General features: G+C 42.3%; 1 long non-coding RNA gene and 1 pseudogene across 1 annotated transcript in view; one reads left to right on the top strand and one right to left on the bottom strand.

Annotated features, from left to right (window-relative positions):
- Positions 1-1,893: 1,893 nt before the first annotated feature.
- LOC147378147 (uncharacterized) overlaps positions 1,894-20,586 on the bottom strand; it is a 151,159-nt gene continuing 132,466 nt past the window's right edge. Inside the window, exon 2 of the long non-coding RNA XR_015151459.1 lies at positions 1,894-2,098. This is a non-coding gene — a long non-coding RNA (uncharacterized LOC147378147). The remainder of the gene's footprint in view (positions 2,099-20,586) is intronic.
- Positions 9,810-9,948, top strand: LOC147378148 (thymosin beta-4-like; annotated as a pseudogene).

Raw genomic sequence — 20,586 nt, forward strand, 5'->3', positions numbered from 1 at the left:
ATCCCACTGTATAGCATAGTGAACTACATTCAATATCCTGTGATAAACCATAACAGAAAAGTATATGAAATATATATATATGACTGAATCACTTTGCTGTACAGCAGAAGTTAGCACAACTTTGTAAATTAACTATACTTAAATAAAATAAAATTTTAAAAGAAATGTTGTTACTGTTATTATTACTGGTATTGCAAAGGGAAAACAAGAGCCTTGCCTCTGTGAATTTACAGTCTCAGAGGAATGACAGGCAAGTAGAGGACAGTAGGTCCCCACCCCCAAGCAAGGGGTGTGACTGGAGCCCCAACATTCCTGTTTCATCATTTTCTTCTCCTTCTCCCTGTCAATCTAGAGATGTCCTCAGTGTGACCCTCTGGGGCCTCTTCTGCCTCACCATTCGTGACTGTACTCCACAGCCCTCCAAACTGATGGGATGATGGCTCAACAAGACAGTCACCAGCCCACTGAAAGGAAGCCCGGTCCTTCCCCACAGAGAAAATGAGAGCCATACTTCTCAGCTGGGCACTGGCTCTTTGCTGACACTCAGATGTGCTGGTCATGTGCTTGCCCTAATCCCACGCAGAGCAAACAATAATTATACCAGGCAGCTTGGCTCTGGGCACTCAGGCGTGCAGAATGGGCATTTGTGTGGAATCAGCTCCAAAATGATCCGCACGTCGTCTTCTTTCTTTCTTTTTTCACTCTGACAACATTGTGACTAATGGCTTTACTTTTGGAGTATCTGGATCATTGAGTCAATTTTAGGGTCATTAGTGAGGGGGAAAACAGCCTTCTCAGTCTCGACCGTCTGTCCTCAGAATTGTTTTCTCTTCACTCCCTCCCATGGCTGTCACGATCCCCGTGAGTACCCTCAACTCAAGTGTCAATGCCGTTAGGTCTGCACAGTCTCCATGGGCCAAACAAATAAACAGTAGCAGCAACAATGTGCAGGTCTTTCCAGCAGGAAAGCCTGGCACTGTAATGGACATGCCAGTCACTTAGTCTGCCAGATCTGGGTGGCTTCCATCTCCTGTTCTTCATCCCCACTGAGCAGGCAGTGAGCCAGAGGATTCTGCTGTCCTGGGGTCATCCCTGACACAGCTCCAATCAACCCACTGGCATGCCAGCCATCAAACATAGTCTCTGCCTGGCATCTGGATTAAGGGGCATAGCCATGCTAATCATGGATGGGCAATGGAATTGTTGTGCCCTGCCCATTCAACACTGGTGGCCCCTTAGCTATGCACACAGCAGCAGGCAAACAGAAGCAGAAGAGTGGGGCAGAGGGATGGGGACACTCAACCCAAGGGAAGAGGTCCTGAGAGGTACTGCCAGAATAATTTTCACTGCCAATAACTGGGGCCATAAATTCCCCTGAATGAGGCAAGAATGTTTCACCTGAAAGGCCCTGGAAAATTTTCCTAGAAAAACCACCTTTTTCACAAATGGGAAAATGAGACCAGAAAAAGTAATGTTGACCAGGGCTACCATCAATGATGGACCAGGTGTCAATGATGGACAAATTATTACCTGACACAAGTTCATGTGCCCGAAGCACAGTGAGGCCAAACAGAAACGATGGAATTTGGAGCAGAGAAAGCTTTATTGCAGGGGCACAAGGAAAATGGGGGCTTACACACACAAAAAAAGATCCCAAACTCCCCAAAGAGTTTCAGCAAAGCATTTATTTTTTATTTTTATTTTTTTACTTTACAATATTGTATTGGTCTTGCCATACATCAACATGCATCCGCCACAGGTGTACACGTGTTCCCCATCCTGAACCCCCCTCCCACTTCCCTTCCCATTCCATCCCTCTGGGTCACCCCAGTGCACCAGCCCCAAGCTTCCTGTATCCTGCATCGAACCTGGACTGACGATTCATTTCTTATATGATATTATACATGTTTTAATGCCACTCCCCCAAATCATCCCCCCTCCCTCTCCCACAGAGTCCAAAAGACGGTTCTATACATCTGTGTCTCTTCTGCTAAAGGCAAGATGAAGGAGTGTGTTTGGTTATTGCAGACTTCTTGGTGCAGGAATCCTTTGTTCCAGCATCTATCCAGGTAGGTCAGGTCAGGATGTTCCCATAAACCTACAACAAGACAAGTGTTATTCTCCATTCTGCAACTTTTTATCTCTATATGAATGGGAAAATGTTATACCTCTAAAAATCAGAGCCTTGAGAATGGGGTATCTTGTATATTTCAGGCTATAGGCAACATTCATAATTCACAGCAAAAGCAAAAGAATACAAAGGTTAAAGTAAAAGAAACAGAGCTAATATGGAGTCAAATTTGTCCTTCTCTATTACGCTAAACAAGGCTTCCCAGGTGGCTCAGTGGTCAAGAATCTGTCTGCCGATTCAGGGGATTCAGGAGACCTGGGTTTGATCCTCGGGTGCGGAATCTCCCCTGGAGGAGGAAATAGCAACCCACTTCAGTATTCTTGCCAGGAAAATTCCATGAACAGAGGAGATTACTGGGCTACATAGTCCATGGTGTCACAGATTCATACATGACCGAGCAACTGAGCACATTACACTAACACTGGACTGAGATGCTTCATTTAACATACCAAGCTTGGCTACTAAGGGTTCTGCACCCAATTCCAATATGTGTGTATGGATTTTTTCACTCCAACAAGAAATACTCCAGCACCAGCATGGTCTCCTACAATTCAACTCAGTTCTGACATGGTATACCTGGAGATGGCATCAGATCCCACAGGATAAGTCCTTAGTCCTACAAGACTGAGGCTGCCCAAGTGGCACAGTGGTAAAAAATCTACCTGCCAATGCAGGAGACTCAGAAGATGTGGGTTTGATTCCTGGGTTGGGAAGATCCTCAGGAGGAGGAAATGGTAACCCACTCCAGTATTCTTACTGGGAAAATCCCATTCACAGAGGGCTACAGTCCATGGGTTGCAAAGAGGTTAGTTGGTCACACTTGAGTATCCATGTATGCACATACCTACAAGACTGTTCCCTCTACCTCAGATACCAATCACAAGTCCAGGTTGTCACCTGTGCTTCTCACCAACAGGTTTTAGGTTAGAGGTTCCAATGATCCTCTCCTTGAGTTCAATTAGTTTTCTAGAGCAGCTCACAGAACTCAGAGAAACATTTTATTTACTAAATTACTGGTTTATATGAAAGGATATAACTCAGAAATAGCCATATGGAAGAGATGTGCAGAGGTCAGGGTGTGGGGAAAGGACTCTCTGGGCATGCCTTTCTCCTTCAATAGTTCTGAACACTGACTGGACCACCACACTTTTTGCTGTGAGTGGCTGAGCTAGTAAATGGGAGTTTGTTGGCTCATGTTTCTGGGAAATGCAAGGGAACATCTACTGCAGCACAGCTGGATCCTGGGCCTGAGGATGCCATCAGGTTGTCTCTCTTTCTGGATGGATACTCTTCTCTCACATGTCAGCTTTATCCTCAGGCAAGCTCTATTTATGTGGGTCCCAGACAGCCACATGCAGCTCATGACGAAGTCTTCTCTGTCCAAGTCATTCCCACAAAAGTTTCAGAATTTACTTCTATTTGTCCTGTATTGTGTCTCATACCCAGTCCTGGAGCAAATTCTGTGACTCTGATTGTTGAGACCAGGGTCACTCACCCACCTCTGAGTGAGTGGGCAAGGGAACAGGAATTCAAAAGGGGGATTTGAATGGAGTATAGACAAGGAGCAGTGGCTGCACAGCAGAGGAAATACCCCACGTTCAAGGTTAGGAGCAGCAGCTGTGAGGGGATACACCAAGTCCAAGGTCAGGAGTGGCAGCTGTGCTTTGCTGGAGCAGCTGTGAAGAGATACTCTACGTCCAAGGTAAGAGAAACCCAAGTTAAGATGGTAGGCGCTAAGAGAGGGCATCAGAGGGCAGACAGACTGAAACCACAATCACAGAAAACTAGCCAATCTGATCACATGGGCCACAGCCTTGTCTAACTCATTGAAATTAAGCCATGCCACGTGGGGCCACCCAAGATGGACAGGTCATGGTGGAGAGGTCTGGCAGAATGTGGTCCACTGGAGAAGGTAATGGCAAACCACTTCAGTATTCTTGCCTTGAGAACCCCATAAACAGTATAAACATTATAAAAAGGCAAAAAGATGAACTCCCCAGGTTGATAGGTGCCAAATATGCTACTGGAGATCAGTGGAGAAATAATTCCAGAAAGAATGAAGGGATGGAGCCAAAGCAAAAACAACACCCAGTTGTGGATGTGATTGGTGACAGAAGCAAGGTCCAATGCTGTAAAGAGCAATATTGCATAGGAACCTGGAATGTTAGGTCCATAAATCAAGGCAAACTGGAAGTGGTCAAACAGGAGATGGCAAGAGTGAATGTCAACATTCTAGGAATCAGTGAACTAAAATGGACTAGAATGGGTGAATTTAACTCAGATGACCATTATATCTACTACTGTGGGCAGGAATCCCTTAGAAGAAATGGAGTAGCCATAGTAGTCAACAAAAGAGTCCGAAATGCTGTACTTGGATGCAATCTCTGAAATGACAGAATGATCTCTGTTCGTTTCCAAGACAAACCATACAGTATCATGGTAATCCAAGTCTATGCCCCGACCAGTAACACTGAAGAAGCTGAAGTTGAATGGTTCTATGAAGACCTACAAGACCTTTTAGAACTAACACCCAAAAAGGTGTCCTTTTCATTATAGGGACTGGAATGCAAAAGTAGGAAGTCAAGAAACACCTGGAGTAACAGGCAAATTTAGCCCTGGAGTACAGAATGAAGCAGGGCAAAGGCTAATAGAGTTTTGCCAAGAGAATCACTGGTCATAGCAAACACCCTCTTCCAACAACACAAGAGAAGACTCTACATGTGGACATCACTAGATGGTCAACACCGAAATCAGATTGATTGTATTCTTTGCAGCCAAAGATGGACAAACTATATAGTCAGCAAAAACAAGACCGGGAGCTGACTGTGGCTCAGATCATGAACTCCTTATTGCTAAATTCAGACTTAAGTTGAAGAAGGTGGGGAAAAACACTAGACCATTCAGGTATGACCTAAATCAAATCCCTTATGATTATACAGTGGAAGTGAGAAATAGATTTAAGGGACTAGATCTGATAGACAGAGTGCCTGATGAACTATGAACGGAGGTTCGTGACACTGTGCAGGAGACAGGGATTAAGACCATCCCCAAGAAAAATAAATGCAAAAAAGCAAAATGGCTGTCTGAGGAGGCCTTACAAATAGCTGTGAAAAGAAGAGAAGCGAAAAGCAAAGGCAAGAAGGAAAGATATACCCATTTGAATGCTGAGTTCCAAAGACTAGCAAGGAGAGATAAGAAAGCCTTCCTCAGCGATCAGTGCAAAGAAATAGAGGAAAACAATAGAATGGGAAAGACTAGAGATCTCTTCAAGAAAATTAGAGCTACCAAGGGAACATTTCATGCAAAGATGGGCTCAATAAATGATAGAAATGGTATGGACCTAACAGAAGCAGAAGAGATTAAGAAGAGGTGGCAAGAATACACAGAAGAACAAATACAAAAAAGATCTTCATGACCCAGATAATCACGATGGTGTGAACACTCACCTAGAGCCAGACATCCTGGAATGTGAAGTCATGTGGGCCTTGGGAAGCATCACTACAAACAAAGCTAGTGGAGGTAATGGAATTCCAGTTGAGCTATTTCAAATCCTAAAAGATAATGCTGTGAAAGTGCTGCACTCAATATGCCAGCAAATTTGGAAAAGTCAGCAGTGGCCACAGGAATGGAAAAGATCAGTTTTTATTCCAGTCTCAAAGAAAGGCAATGCCAAAGAATGCTCAAACTACCCCACAATTGCAGGAGGAGAAGGGGATGACAGAGGATGAGATCGTTGTATGGCATCACCAACTCAATGGACATGAGTTTGGGTAAATTCCGGGAGTTGGTGATGGACAGGGAGACCTGGCGTGCTGCAGTTCATGGGGTCGCAAAGACTCGGACACAACTGAGTGACTGAACTGAACTGATAGACAAGGGAATGGATGTTGGGCTGGCAGGTACGACAGATGCCTACTGTGGACACCTGCCACCCACTAGGATAGGGGTCCAAGCTCTACATCCACAGATCAGCTGGTCTTCCAAGCATCTCTAGGTTGTATCCATTGTCATTTTCCAGATAAGAAAATGAAATTTTAGAGTGCTTAAGTCACTGTCCACATTCCCACAACAGGTACATGGTCAAGCTGGATTCAAACTCAAATCCTATTTCCCAAAATGGACAGAAGTTCCTTGCTGATGCTAGTGCCTATGAGCTCCTCCACAGTCTTTAGCAGATTCTGGCTCTCCCAGCCCTGTGTTTGTTACTGGAAATCATTAATGCATGTGCACACACGCACACATACACAGGTCAACTAAGGTTTTTCCAACTTAAGCCATAAGACGATGCCTCCTTGTGATTCCTATTTATGACTCCAAGAGAAATTAAGAAATTAGTGTGGCCTCACCTCTCTCCTTCCCTTCAGAGCCAAGGGATCATCCTACTTGATCATCAAGAGATCATCCTACTTGATGATCTCTGCTTTGCTCCCTTCATCATCACCCTTGCAGCCACTTGGTCTAAAGGCAGATCCCTGGTCCCTATAAACTGAGGCAGAGAGCAAAGAAGAGATGAGAAGTGGCAGGAAGGGCTGAGTAACAGGGCTGGTGGTCCATGCTGCTTCTTCATCCTGCCTGACCCAAGAGCACGAGATAGGCTACCTGCACAACCTCCAGCAGGGCACTGCACCTCCCTGCCCCCGGGTTCTACTGAGTGGAAAGATGCTGCTTCTTGAGTGGCAATAAGGATGAAATACTCCAATACACATAGCATGCTCAGAACAGTGGCCAGTGCATGGTAGGCTCACAATAAAGCAGCTCTGAAGTATTGAGGCCAAAAACTCAGCCTCTCTGCACTGGTGCCCAGGCAAAACTCAGAGTTTTGGGTGAAATAGAAAAGAATAGTTTTATTACTTTGCCGGGCAAAGAGGAACACGGCAGGCTCCTGCCCTAAAAACTGTCCCAACCCAGGAAGATTTGGTGAGGAGTTTTACAGGATGAACCTATAGTTCATGAATCCTATGGTTTTATAGGATGGTTCAAGGGCAGGGTTGCTAATAAGGATCAGGGTGTTTGCAAGGCCTGCACCTCTTAAATCTGGCCTCAAGTGGTCTCCTAATGACCTTCTGTGGTTCTCAAATTGATCAAACTGTGACCTTCTCTGAAATGAAGAATGCTAACATCTTCCTTTTGTCAGGGGTTTTAGTTCTATTAAAAAACTCAAAGATACAGTTATACGTACCACTTGAGATGGAGCTAGGACCGTGCCCCAAGCCGGTACTATTTTATCGTGACTTCTCCTCCCTATTCTCTGCATCCCCTCCCTTCCCTGATTAGCGACTGCTTGAAAAGCTTCCATACACAGGAGCCCCACAGGGTCCTATTCAGCTTCAGCATTATCAGAGATAGGACAAGGAACAAGAGTGGAAGGGTGGCCTACACACACAGAAAGGAGAATCCCAGAGAAGGTGGGACCCTATGACCAGGCAGAGACATTCCAGACCAAGGAATCCCACTCAATCTCTGGGAGAAAAGATGGACTTGGGGTGGCCTGTGAACACTGGGTCCCATACCTGTGCACACAGATGCCCTCTGCATGGAGATTCATGCCCTCCTAACACCAACTCCAGCCCAGACTTTCAGGAGAGCAGCCAGGGAACATGCGGGTTCTGAGAATACAAAGTCTGTCCTCTGTCCTTTAAGGAGTAACAGATTCCAGCCTCGTAGCTCCCAATGGATACTATTAGCCAGGTTCTGCTGCCATACAGGGATTAATCCACTGACTACACTGTTGCCTGAGCACAGACCACGGGCCTCCAGATGGGGAAATATATATGCACATATCAATCAGTAAATCTGTATATATATTACATGTGTATCTACACATATATACATCTGTACAGTATGTGTGTATATATACATATATATGTATTATATATAGATATACATATACATAGTCAGATATTATATTTATCAAACAATGATCAACTGATATTTGAACAAAACCTGGATGAAGGGAAGGGTCCAGCCATTCACAGATCTGGGCTTCTCTCTCTTACATCCTTTCTATATGCTTCACTCTTCAATAGACAAAAATTTTAGCTGTCAGTCCTTGCTCACTCTCAACCTCTGTACTCTACTTTCTCTGTATCTGGATATACTTTATGCTCCCCTTCTTTCCCTTCCCACTCAGGCTCTCCAGTTCGAATTTAAAGAGATGTGACCAGCCTCAGTGATTGGCCCAAGTTTTCTTGCTATTTGGATCTTGTGTTCCAAGGAAACTCAGTTGCTTTGGGGAAAGTATTTGTTTTGCCTTTGGTGGTCTCCCAAATATCTTTGGCACTGGGACCCCATCTTGCTTTTTACATCCCCTTCCTGGAGATGCCAGTCTTGACTGGAACCTTGTGACAGCTGGCCCTCACTGCCTGTGTCTCCAAGGGCACACTCTTTCCTTTCTCTACACACCTCCAAAACCAAACCTTACATCTATTTTAACCTAGGGCTATGGCTTTCATAACAAAATATCATAGACTGGATGACTTATAAACAGCAAAAAATGTATTTCTCGTGGCTCTGGAACCCTGAAGTCTGAGATCAGAACACCAGCATGATGGGATCCGGTGAAAGCCCTGTCCTTAACTTGTAGATGGCTGCCTCTGGCTATATGTTGACAAAGAGGAGAAAGAGAAGGAGAGGTCTTTCTCTTCTTATAAGGACACTTATTACCTCCATAAAGACCTTATCTTCAAATGTAATCACAATGAGGGCTTAGGACTTCAACATACAAATTTTGGGGGAGACACAAACATTTAGCCCGTAACAACATCTAACACCAATTCTTTCACCAAAATGTTCAAATCTGCCTTCATTCGATCCCATACCACTCAATCCAATACCTCCACCCACCTCCATACCCTGATCTGTCACATGCATGATCAGCATCTTGCCCAGCAGGAAACATGATGGAGGCCACCTGTCTAAAGAAACAGCTGATGAAGTGTTGATCTCTAGTTACACCCCTGACTTTTGACCACTGGCTCCCCTTGACCTCTGATTCCTAGGGCTCTCGCACACCTGGTTGCAGCCTGACATTTGGCCTTTGAGTCTCACCCGCATCCTTGGCTTTGATCTTTCGATCCCCACTGGACCTCAATATCCCCAGTTCTGCTACCTGTGCCCCCTGCCAGCCTCCTAATTACCCGTGGTCTCACTGAGACAACACTCCTGGGTGGCCCTTCCCCCTGTGTTTCTTCCGAGAGCAGCCACTCCATTGTCCTGTCACATCGTCACATCTGCCACAGGTGTCCCTGTGGAGGAGTATTATACAGCTTCACAAAGAGGCTGGGGCTGGGCCAGGATGATGGGGTAGGTGAGCCCTGCAAGAAATGTATAAATAGAGCATTCCTGCCTTCAATTATCATCATCTAGCACATCATCAGAGACTATTTCTGGAAAACCCACACTGAGCCAATTGAAGGTTTCAGCTCTCATCTCAGGATTACTGCATGGCCATCATCTACAAGAAAAGAAACAAGCCAAAAAAACGAAGAAACCAACATGCAAAGGCAGAGTTTAAGAGTTATCTGCAGCACTTGCCCTGGCAGGTGAGGCAGTGCCCACTGAGGGTACCAGTATCCCTAAGTCATAGCTGAAAATAACCAAGAAAAAGGGAGAAAGAGAGCACTTATCGGCCATTGCAGACCATATTTCTCTCCTTCGCAGCTCGCTCTGCTCCCTCTGCAACCATGTCTGACAAACCCAATATGGCTGAGATTGAGTAGTCTGATAAATCGAAATTGAAGAAAACAGAAACACAAGAGAAAAATCCACTGCCTTCAAAAGAAACTATTGAATGGGAGAAGCAAGCAGGCAAGTCATAATGAAACATGTGCTGCCAGTATGCACTGTACATTCCACAGCAATGCCTTCTTATTTTACTTCTTTTAGCTGTTTAGCTTTGCAAGAGACAAAGAGGTTGGATCAAGTTTACATGACTGTGCCATCTTTTTACACATAAAGAAAGGAGAACTACTAGCAATGAGTAGGCCATGGCCTGCCTTTTTCATCTGCCTGTCTGACTGGAAGGGAAAAAAATTGTTGGTGAAGGAGAGAGTTGGGTAGGACGACTGTGAACTCTAGAGTAAAAAGCAAGCTGGTCCAAGATGTCCTGTGGGCTGTGAAGTCCAGTTTAGAGGGTCATTTCCTTTTTGTTACAATGTTTTAAATACTGCAATGCACATATTTTTAACACAAATAAAAAGTTTTAAAATGTTTAAAAAAAGTTGGGGGGAGAGAAACTGAGAAGATAATAGTGAAGAGATGAAAAGGAGGACAAAGAAAATAGGGAGAAAAAAATAAATAGGTGGCAACACCCTGGTGAACCTTGGGCTGATTCACCTTCATACAAATGAGACAGATTGTCAGGATGTCAAGATTTTTACTTAGGAATCAACCAGTTCCATATACCAAGAAGTAGATTTACATCAACCTACAGGTGGTCAACCAGTTAGACACAAATGCTCAAGAGATGTTAATAGCAGTCAACATTTATTCAATTTGATATGGGCAGTCACTGTGCTAAATGCATCATGTGTATTATTTTCTGAATCCTCATGAAAATTTAGGAAATAAAAACTATGATTATTTCTCTCCTTACACATGAGGAAACATGTTTATCTATTTCCTGGCCATGAGGAAATATCCTGCCATGATCATCCCACTACAAGAAGAAAAAAAAAAAAAAATTCTACTGACTCAACGGCCAGTTGTTAACCATTACATTTATTTCTAAATCAGGCTCCAAGATATGATCATTCAGAAGAACACAGGTAAAATTAGGGAAGAAGATTTAAATGTGTAAAAAGAAAGTGGCCACAGCAAATGCTGAGAGACATTGGTGGATTTAGCACATTCCAAGCTGAAATTCTGATCTTTATTCCTCAGCAGTCAAGTTTAAAATTCAAATTCCTGGTACCTTCTTTGACCATACAAAGGTTCACTTTCTTCAGAACCAGAGGATTCGTACTGGAATGTCATTTCAAAAGCACTGTTTTTTCCATCTCAAGAGGATGGTAAAAACACTCATTCAGGTGTTATCTTTTTGAGAGAATCAACGTCATTGTGAAAATAAAATGAAACTGAAAGTGTTAGTCTCTCAGTCCAGCTCTTTGTGACCCTATGAAGTGTAGCCCACCAGGCTCCTCTGTCCATGGGATTCTCCAGGCAAGAACACTGGAGTGAGTAGCCATTCCCTTCTCCAGGGCATCTTCCCAACCCAGGGATTGAACCCAAGTCTCCTGCATTGCAGGCAGATTCTTTACCATCTGAGCCATCAAGGAAGCCCAACTGTGAAAACAAAGTGTTTCCAATTTTTAGCTTCCATGGAGCCATTACTGGGATATGGAAAATTGTCTGTTGGCAAAAATCTGTGGGCTGAGGGGTCTTTGGATACTTTTTTATCTCCTCTGTGGTTGGGGCTTCAGTTCTTCTGGTCTTTTACCTTGTAGGAGCTGAAAATCCTCCGAGAAATAAATTCAGGGTGGTCACTCACATCTTGTGGATTTGACTTTGTGACGGCCATGAAAGAGAGCTAACTGACCATGCAGCCCAGGAGGAAAGCCAGGGAGAATGACGTTTATGTGATCCTGGTTGCAGAGGGTCATAAATCTCTTAGGCTTCTCAGACAGAATTCCAAATAAGGCTCCAGACCTGCACTGTCCACCACGATCACCATGGCCATGTGTCCACTGAGCACTCACAGTGTGGTCAGTCCATATGAAGAGATGCTCTCAGTGTGAAATACACCCCAGATTTCTAAGACTAAAGATGAAAAATTAATTAACTCATTAATAATAAGTTTAGTCATTACTTGATAAGTTAAAATATTTTATTAGAATTGAATGTTTCTCTTTTTTTTTTTTAATGTAACTTCTATAAAATTTTCAATTATATATGTGCCTCACATTCTGTTTCTGTTGGGCAGTTCTGCTCCGGACATTCAAACCACTGAAAAGATCCTACAACTAACTCAGACCACAACCAATCAATGTATGCCAAAATTATACTACTTACAAACCAACTATCTATGAGAACAACTTGATGACTAACAGAAAAGATTTTCCACAATTAAAGACACAATGAGATGTGTGGGAGGAATAGAGACATAGCATATCTGGATTCACACCCTTGCGTCAGCAACCCGCATAGGAGGAACATTATAATCTCAGAGGTCCTCCTGAAGGAGTGAGAATTCTGAGCCCACGTGGGTTCCCCAGCCCTATGCTAGAAAGAGGAGCCCCGAGAACATCTAGCTTTCAAAACCAGCAGGGCTTATGTTCAAGAGAACTGGAGGACTACAGGAAACACAGAATCTCTGCTCACAAAGGGTGCGTGCAAAATCTCACCCATTCTAAGTCCCAGTGCAGAGGTGGCAGTTTGAAAGTAGCCTGGGTCTGACACTTATTGATCTTGAAGAGCTTCCCAGAGAGGAAGGAGGCAACTGAGATTTCCCCCAAGGGACACTGATGTTGGCAACAGCCATCTAGGGGTGTTCACTCTACCATGAAACACCAGCGCTGGCAAACACCATCTTGGAAGCTTTTCTCTAGCCGATTAGTGTTGTAGACCCAGCTCTATCCTCCAGTGGACCAGCACCAGCCCCAGGACATCCTGAGCTACACAGCCAACCATAGAGAAAGCCTACCTTGCCCTCCAGTGGCCCATGGCCATTACACAAGGCATGATCTCACAGACAACCAGGCCAGGAGCCAACCCTGCCTACCAACACATCCACTGAAGTCAGCCTGCCACAAGAGAAGGACCCTCATAGCCAACACACCCCTAGAGCATATACTCTGGTGGCCAGAGAGAAGCATACTGCTGGGCTTCATCAGACATCTATATAAGGCCACTTCTCCAAGGTTGGGAAACATAACTAACCTACCTAACACATAAAGATAAACACAGAGTTGGACAAAATGTAGAGACAGGAGGAATATGTTCCAAACAAAGAAACGGGACATAACTTCAGAAAAAAGAACTAAACAGAACTTCCCTGGTCATCCAGTGGCTAAGACTCTGTGTTCTTAATGCAAAGGGTCATCCTTTGATTTCTGGTCAGGGAGCTAGATCCCACTTGCCACAACTAAAGATCCAGTATGCCACAATGAAGATGGAAGATCCCATATGCCACAACCAAGACCTAGTGCAGCTAAATAAATAAATAAAAATTAAAGTAAAATAAAATACACTATTAGAAGAAGAATTAAAGTAGAGATAAACAATCTAAAGAGTTCAAGGTAATGATTAAAAGATGCTCACCAAACTTGGGGAAAGGATGGATGAATACAGTGAAAATTCTTAGAGGAAATGCTTTCAGCTTTTTACCAGAGTATGATATTAGCTGTGGGTATGTCACATATGACTTTAATAATGTCAAGATATGCTCCCTCTATACCAACATTGATTTTTCCTGTGGTCATGTATGGATGTGAAAGTTGGACTGTGAAGAAGGCTGAGCGCCGAAGAATTGATGCTTTTGAACTGTGGTGTTGGAGAAGACTCTTGAGAGTCCCTTGGACTGCAAGGAGATCCAACCAGTCCATTCTGAAGGAGATCAGCCCTGGGATTTCTTTGGAAGGAATGATGCTAAAGCTGAAACTGCAGTACTTTGGCCACCTCGTGCGAAGAGTTGACTCATTGGAAAAGACTCTGATGCTGGGAGGGATTGGGGCCAGGAGGAGAAGGGGACAACAGAGGATGAGATGGCTGGATGGCATCACTGACTCGATGGATGTGAGTCTCAGTGAACTCCGGGAGTTGGTGATGGACAGGGAGGCCTGGCATGCTGCGATTCATGGGGTCGCAAAGAGTCGGACACGACTGAGTGACTGATCTGATCTGATACCAACATTGTTGAGAGTTTTTATCATGAATGGATTTGAATTTCATCAGACTTTTCTGCATCTGTTGAGAAGATTATGTAATTTTTATTCTTCAATTTGTTAATGTGCTATCACATTGATGGACTTGCAGATGTTAAACCATCCTTGCATCCCTAACTCATCTCCATCTTGAGAAAGAACAAAGCTGGAAATATCACATTCCCTGACTTCAAAGTATCATACAAAGTTACAGTAATCAAAACACTATGGTTTTGGCACAAAGAGACACATTGATCAATGGAACAAGATAGAGTCCAGAAATAAACTCACACTTACATGGTCAGCAATTCTATGACAAAGGAGGCAAGGCAATTCTATGACAAGAGGGAAAATACAGCCTCTTCAGTAAATGATGTGGGAAAGCTAAAGAGCTGTATGCAAAATAATCAAATCAAACTATTTTCACCATATGCAAAAATAAACTCAAAATGGATCAGACTTAAATGTATGACCTGAAACCATAAAATTCCTAGTAGAAGAAACATAGCATTACATTCTTTGACATATGCCTTAGCAATATTTTTCTGGATCTTTCTCTTTGGGCAAGGGAAATAAAAGCAAAAATAAAAAAGACTACATCAATCTAAAAAGCTTTTGCACACCAAAATGAAAAGGCGGCTTACTGAAAGGGAAAAGATATTTGTAAATGATATATTCAAAAACGGGCTGATACCCAAAATATACAAAAATTCATACAACTCAATATCAAGCAAACAAACAACCCCAATTTTAAAAAATCAACCCAATTTTTAAAATGGGCAGAGGACTTGAATAGACATTTTTCCAAAGACAGTCAGATAGTCAACAGACATATGAAAAGTTGGTTCAACATCACTAATCATTAATTAAATGCAGATTTAAAAAAAAAGAATGGCTATTATCAAAAAGGCAAGAAATAAAAAGTGTTGTTGAGGACATGGAGAAAATGGAACCACGTACTATTAATGGGAATGTAAATCGGTCCAGCTACTATGGAAAATAGTATGGAGACTCCTCAAAAGATTAAAACTAGAGCTACCATATGACCCAGCAATTTCACTTTTGGGTATTTACATGAAGAAAACAAAGACACTAATTAAAAATATATATATGCATATCAATATTTATTGCAGTCTTCTTTACAATAGTAGCCAAGATATGCATGTGTGCTCAGTTGTGTCTGACTCCGAAACCTTATGGGCTGTAACCCTCTAGGCTCCTCTGTCCATGGGATTACCCAGGCAAGAATACTGGAATGGGTTGCCATTTCCTCCTCCAGAGGATCTTCCACACTCAGGGATCAAACTGGAGTCTCCTGCATCTCCTGCACAGGCAGCTCGATTCTTTACCACTGAGCCAAAGCCAAGATATAGAAAGAACCTAAGTGTCTGACTGGTAAATAATTTGTGGTATATGTCTACAATGGAATATTAGCCATAAAAAATGAAATCTTGCCATTTACTACAACATGGGTGACTCTAAAGGGTATTATGCTAAGTGAAGGAAATCAGACAAACAACGAAGGATCTCACTTCTATGTGGAATCTAAAAAATAAAACAATCAAAATGAAACAAAATAAAAACATACAGGTACAAAGGACAAACAAGTAGAGAGAGGGATGTGAAAAAGGTGAAGGGGATTAACAGTTACAAACCTCCAGTCATAAAATAAATAAGCTGCAGGGATGTAACATACAGTGTAAGGAATATGGTTCATAATATGGTAATAACTTTGCATGGAGACAGATGATTACTAGACTTATGGTGATCACTTCATAATGTGTGCAAATGTCAGATCACTATGTAGTACACCTGAAATTAACATAATATTGTATATCAAGTATATTTCAATTTTATTTATTTATTTTACTGTTATTTTTTATGTGAACCATTTTTTAAATCTCTATTGAATTTGTTGCAATATTGCTTCTCTTTTATGTTTTGGTTTTTTGGCCATGAGGCATGTGGGATCTTGCTGTCCAACCCGGGATTGGACTCGCACCTCCTGCAATGGAAGGCAAAGTCCCAACCACTGGACTGCCAGGGAAGTCCCAGTATATTTCAATTTATAAAATAACTGTATGAATAGCTCTGACTGGTTGAACATAGGAAGCCCCCATCCTTCACCCCAATCCTGCCTCTTTCTACTTTTCTAATTCTCTTTATTTTATTAAAATCATATGTTAAAGGCTTACACATCATTTGTTTTCCATCATCAGTAATGATAGAAGGAATAATTTTTAAAAATGGAATTGTATTCAATGTACACAAAATTTAAATCTATTTTCTTCAAACATGTCAGTGAAAAATTTAACTTATTGTTCCTAAATTTCCCAAGAAGTTCTTTTTCTTCAAAAATAAGTAAAATTATCTATTGAAGCTAGGGAAACATAAGTAACAAATACCAAATTTTAAAATCAAATGTACTTAAAGCTTTTTTAATTTTTTTCAAATTTAATTTAAAAATTTTAATGATTCATTTATATATAAAATTATTTGTGATTCTGGTATTCACTATCTATATAAATGCCAAAGTAGAGTATCGTGTTTTGCAGTGTTATATCTAGACATGCATGCAATATTGCAAAATGTTCGTCAGCCATCACATGCAATGTTTGTGAATACTGGACTAATTGGTGAGTCCTTCTAATTGGAACGTGAAAAAAAGAAAGAAAATGGGTGTCGACACTATTGGAAAATGACACTGTTTTGTAAGACTGTAGTATTCACGTGCTCTGAGAGAGAGAATTTGACAATTTAATTAGTCTGTCTTCAAGGGAAAATTTGACAACTTAATTAGCTTTTCTTTTCCTTTACCAAGTGTGTCTGCAACTCAAACCCTCCTTGTGTCCCAAAACAGTGTTCATCTGCAAAATATGCAATGACAGAGGCCTCAGACCAGCATCACCTTCCAACATGGTCTACTGTTATGCTGGGGACGGAGACTCAAAGTTTCTGAGGGGCTGTTTCCCTGGTGCCTGAACGGCTTTAGTCAGGAGAATGGAGGGAGGGAGGGAAGCAGGGAGGAAGGCGGAGAGAGGGAGGGATAAAGCTACCAGAGCTGAACAAACCAAGGTGAGTAGGGGAGTTAGAGTACATGGGTCTATTTGAATAACCAGGAGAATGGAAACTAATAAATAAAAATCAACATTCCCCTTATTAATTCTAGCTACTCATTTTTCCCTGAATTTGACTGACACCCTGTCCTTGGGATGTTAAATGATGCTAGTATGAGGAAGCAGATAGTCTTCATGAAGCAGGAATAAGCACAGGCGAAATCTTGGATCCGTACGGGAACTTCAGTGAATGCAGACTTTGACAAGCCCTCTTGGTGTTCTTCCTTTTCCAATGATGACTGAGTTTGCTCACTGCAACTCCTGGTGTTTGGTGTACCACCCGTCAGCTTTCTAATCATTGTTAATTCTATCACCACAGCAGTTATGAACCATCTGGCACATCCTTCCATTTTCACATGTTACTTACAGATGGCAATTACCCAAGTTAATGTGGCCATTTGGATGGCCAGCTCCTCGCTCATTTCCAAGACACAGTTGCAGGGATGACATCATGTGAATATTCCATCAGGGTGTTTTAACCCCATCTTCTCCTTTTCCATTTGCAACCCTCCATTTCCAGGGCTTGGGGCTCACTGCTCCATGGCAGAAGGTGGCCAGGCCACAAACTCTTTAACAAAACCATAGGCTTAGAAGTCAGGCATTACAAAAAAAGACAAGAAAGGATTTGCTACATGTCTTTTTTTCAACTACATTTTATTGGAGTATAGTTGTGTCAGCTACAAGTTGTCACTTGCCATCTACCTCTACAGGATTAAAATATGTGCTGCTGTAGCTGTTGATCTTCAACACTCTCTAAGAAGAACTCAGGGTGGAGACCAGAAGTGAGGCACTCTGTGCTCAAGGGTAATGGAGTGGGCAGGAAAGGACCTGGCAAAACAGGTCTCCAGATAGTTAGATATTAGTTAGATACTTTCAGGAACCGATTTCATGAGCCCAATTCTTGTATCTCCCCATATCTAGAAAAACACTAAAATCATTCATGATAATGACTGTTCCTTGTAACTAGCAAAAGCATCACAAGATTGGTAAAAACCTGGAAAAATATGTACTTGCTTGCATGTATTCCCCCTTCACCAAAATCACATATCCTTCCCCCACTGCCTCTTTGGATCAGATTCTTAGAGCTAACTGAGGTACTGTCTCCCGGGCAGAGGTCCTCATTTTGCCCCAAATAAAATTTAACTCACAACCCTCACACTGTACTTTTTTTTTAAGCTGAAAGTTGATTTACATTCTTGAGTTAGTTTCCCGTGTACAGCAAGGTGAATCAGTTATACGTATACATATATCCACTCTTATTAGATTCTGTTTCCATATAGGTCATCACAGAGTATTGAGTAAGGTTCCCTGTGCTATACAGTAGGTGCTTAGTAGTTATCTATTTTATATATAGTAATGTGTATATGTCAATCCCTATCTCCCAACTCATCTCACACCCGCTTTGCCCCTTGATAACCATAAGTTTGATTTCTACATCTGTGCGTCTATTTCTTTGGTAAATAGGTTCATTTTTACCTATTTACAAATAGCTTTTTTAGATTTCAATTATAAGTGATATCATGTGATATCTGTCTTTCTGACTTACTTTACTCACAATGACAATCTCTAAGTCCATCCTTGTTGCTGCAGATGGCATTATTTTGTTCTTTTTTATGACTGAGTACATTTCTTCAGAATCTATCTGATACGTTAGAAGCCAGGCCTGGGTAGGAGATCTGATCCGAAAAGGAAGGAAAAGCCCCCCTTCTGGCCCAGGGAATCCTGGGGAGAGGAGGCTTCTGGCAGGTGATGGGAGTAGGAGAGTGGGTATCAGATGAGGGCAGGGATCCAACTTGACTCCCTTCACCCCAGGATACCAGATGCCACCTTGGAGAGGAGATCGGAGGGGAGAAAGGTGGGCATTAAAAGACTAACATTTTTTTTCCTTAAAGGTTTGAATATGTTGGGACTCCCTTGGTGGTCCAGTGGTTAGGACTCCACACTTCCAAGGCAGGGTGCTAGGATTCGACCTCTGGTCAGGGAACTAGTATCCCACATGCCACAAGGCAGCCAAAAATGTTGCTAATAATAATAATAATAAAACAAGCTTGAAATGCATCAAAAAATTTTTTGAATATGTTACCTAACAAATTAATCAGGCCACACTATTTTAAACCTAGAAGGACTTAAAGTTAATTTAAAGGAACACTGCATTTATGGACAGCTTAAAGAAGCTCTACTTTCTCTAGACGCCTGAGTATGTTTGCAGTCTGCAACCTACAGCCACTTTGGTCAATTCAGATTTTCTCCACTAATGTTGAATCCATACACATTTAGATATATAAAATTGATGCTTCCATCAGAGGGACAAATAATTAACTGGGTTCATCTTACAGAGTAAATCAAATTATGGGAGAAATATCTACCTATTTAAAAGAATAAAACTATTAAACATCTCCCAAGCACAATTTACCTACAAAGAAGGTATTTTAGCTCAAGAAGTAGGGTGTGATGCTTAGGCCAGTGTTTGATATGCTAATTATGTCAGTCATCTAGTATGAATTTATTATTAATGTTAGCTAACATTTACCAAGACTTTATTATGGGCGGCCAACATGCTGAACACTTACATTAGCTCCAGACTGTGAGGGATGTTATTACTCCCTTTCATAAAGGGGAGACCAGAGGAAACAGTCAGAGAAGGCAATGGCAACCCACTCCAATACTCTTGCCTGGAAAATCCCATGGACAGAGGAGCCTGGTAGGCTGCAGTCCATGGGGTCACGAAGAGTCGGACACGACTGAGCGACTTCACTTTCACTTTTCACTTTCATGCATTGGACAAGGAAATGGCAACCCACTCCAGTGTTGTTGCCTGGAGAATCCCAGGGATGGAGAAGCCTGGTGGGCTGCCGTCTATGGGGTCGCACAGAGTCGGACACGACTGAAGCGACTTAGCAGCAGCAGTAGAGGAAACAGTGGAAGTGTTTATTCTATTTATTGAACTCGCTGTAGAATACACTCTATAGGGTTGTCACTAGCTAGCAAAACAATCAAATCTGTATGATAACGGGACATTTTATTTCTTTTTTTTTTTTTTTGACTTTTTATTTTATTTTATTTATTTTTTTTAGCATTTCTTTTTTTTTTAATTTTATTTTATTTTTAAACTTTACAATATTGTATTAGTTTTGCCAAATATCGAAATGGATCCGCCATAGGTATACATGTGTTCCCCATCCTGAACCCTCCTCCCTCCTGCCTCCCCATACCTTCCTCTGGGTCATCCCAGTGCACCAGCCCCAAGCATCGAACCTGGACTGGCACATTTTACTTCTTTTTTTTTAATGAAGTATGCTGCTGCTGCTGCTAAGTCACTTCAGTCGTGTCGGACTCTGTGTGACCCCATAGACAGCAGCCCACCAGGCTCCCCTGTCCCTGGGATTCTCCAGGCAAGAACACTGGAGTGGGTTGCCATTTCCTTCTCCAGTGCATGAAAGTGAAAAGTGAATGAAGTATAGTTGATTTATAATCTTGTGTT

This window comes from Bos grunniens, chromosome 2, assembly GCF_055505025.1.
Source record: "Bos grunniens cultivar Pamir isolate PY7600 chromosome 2, Bosgru_T2T1.0, whole genome shotgun sequence".
NCBI lineage: Eukaryota > Metazoa > Chordata > Mammalia > Artiodactyla > Bovidae > Bos > Bos grunniens.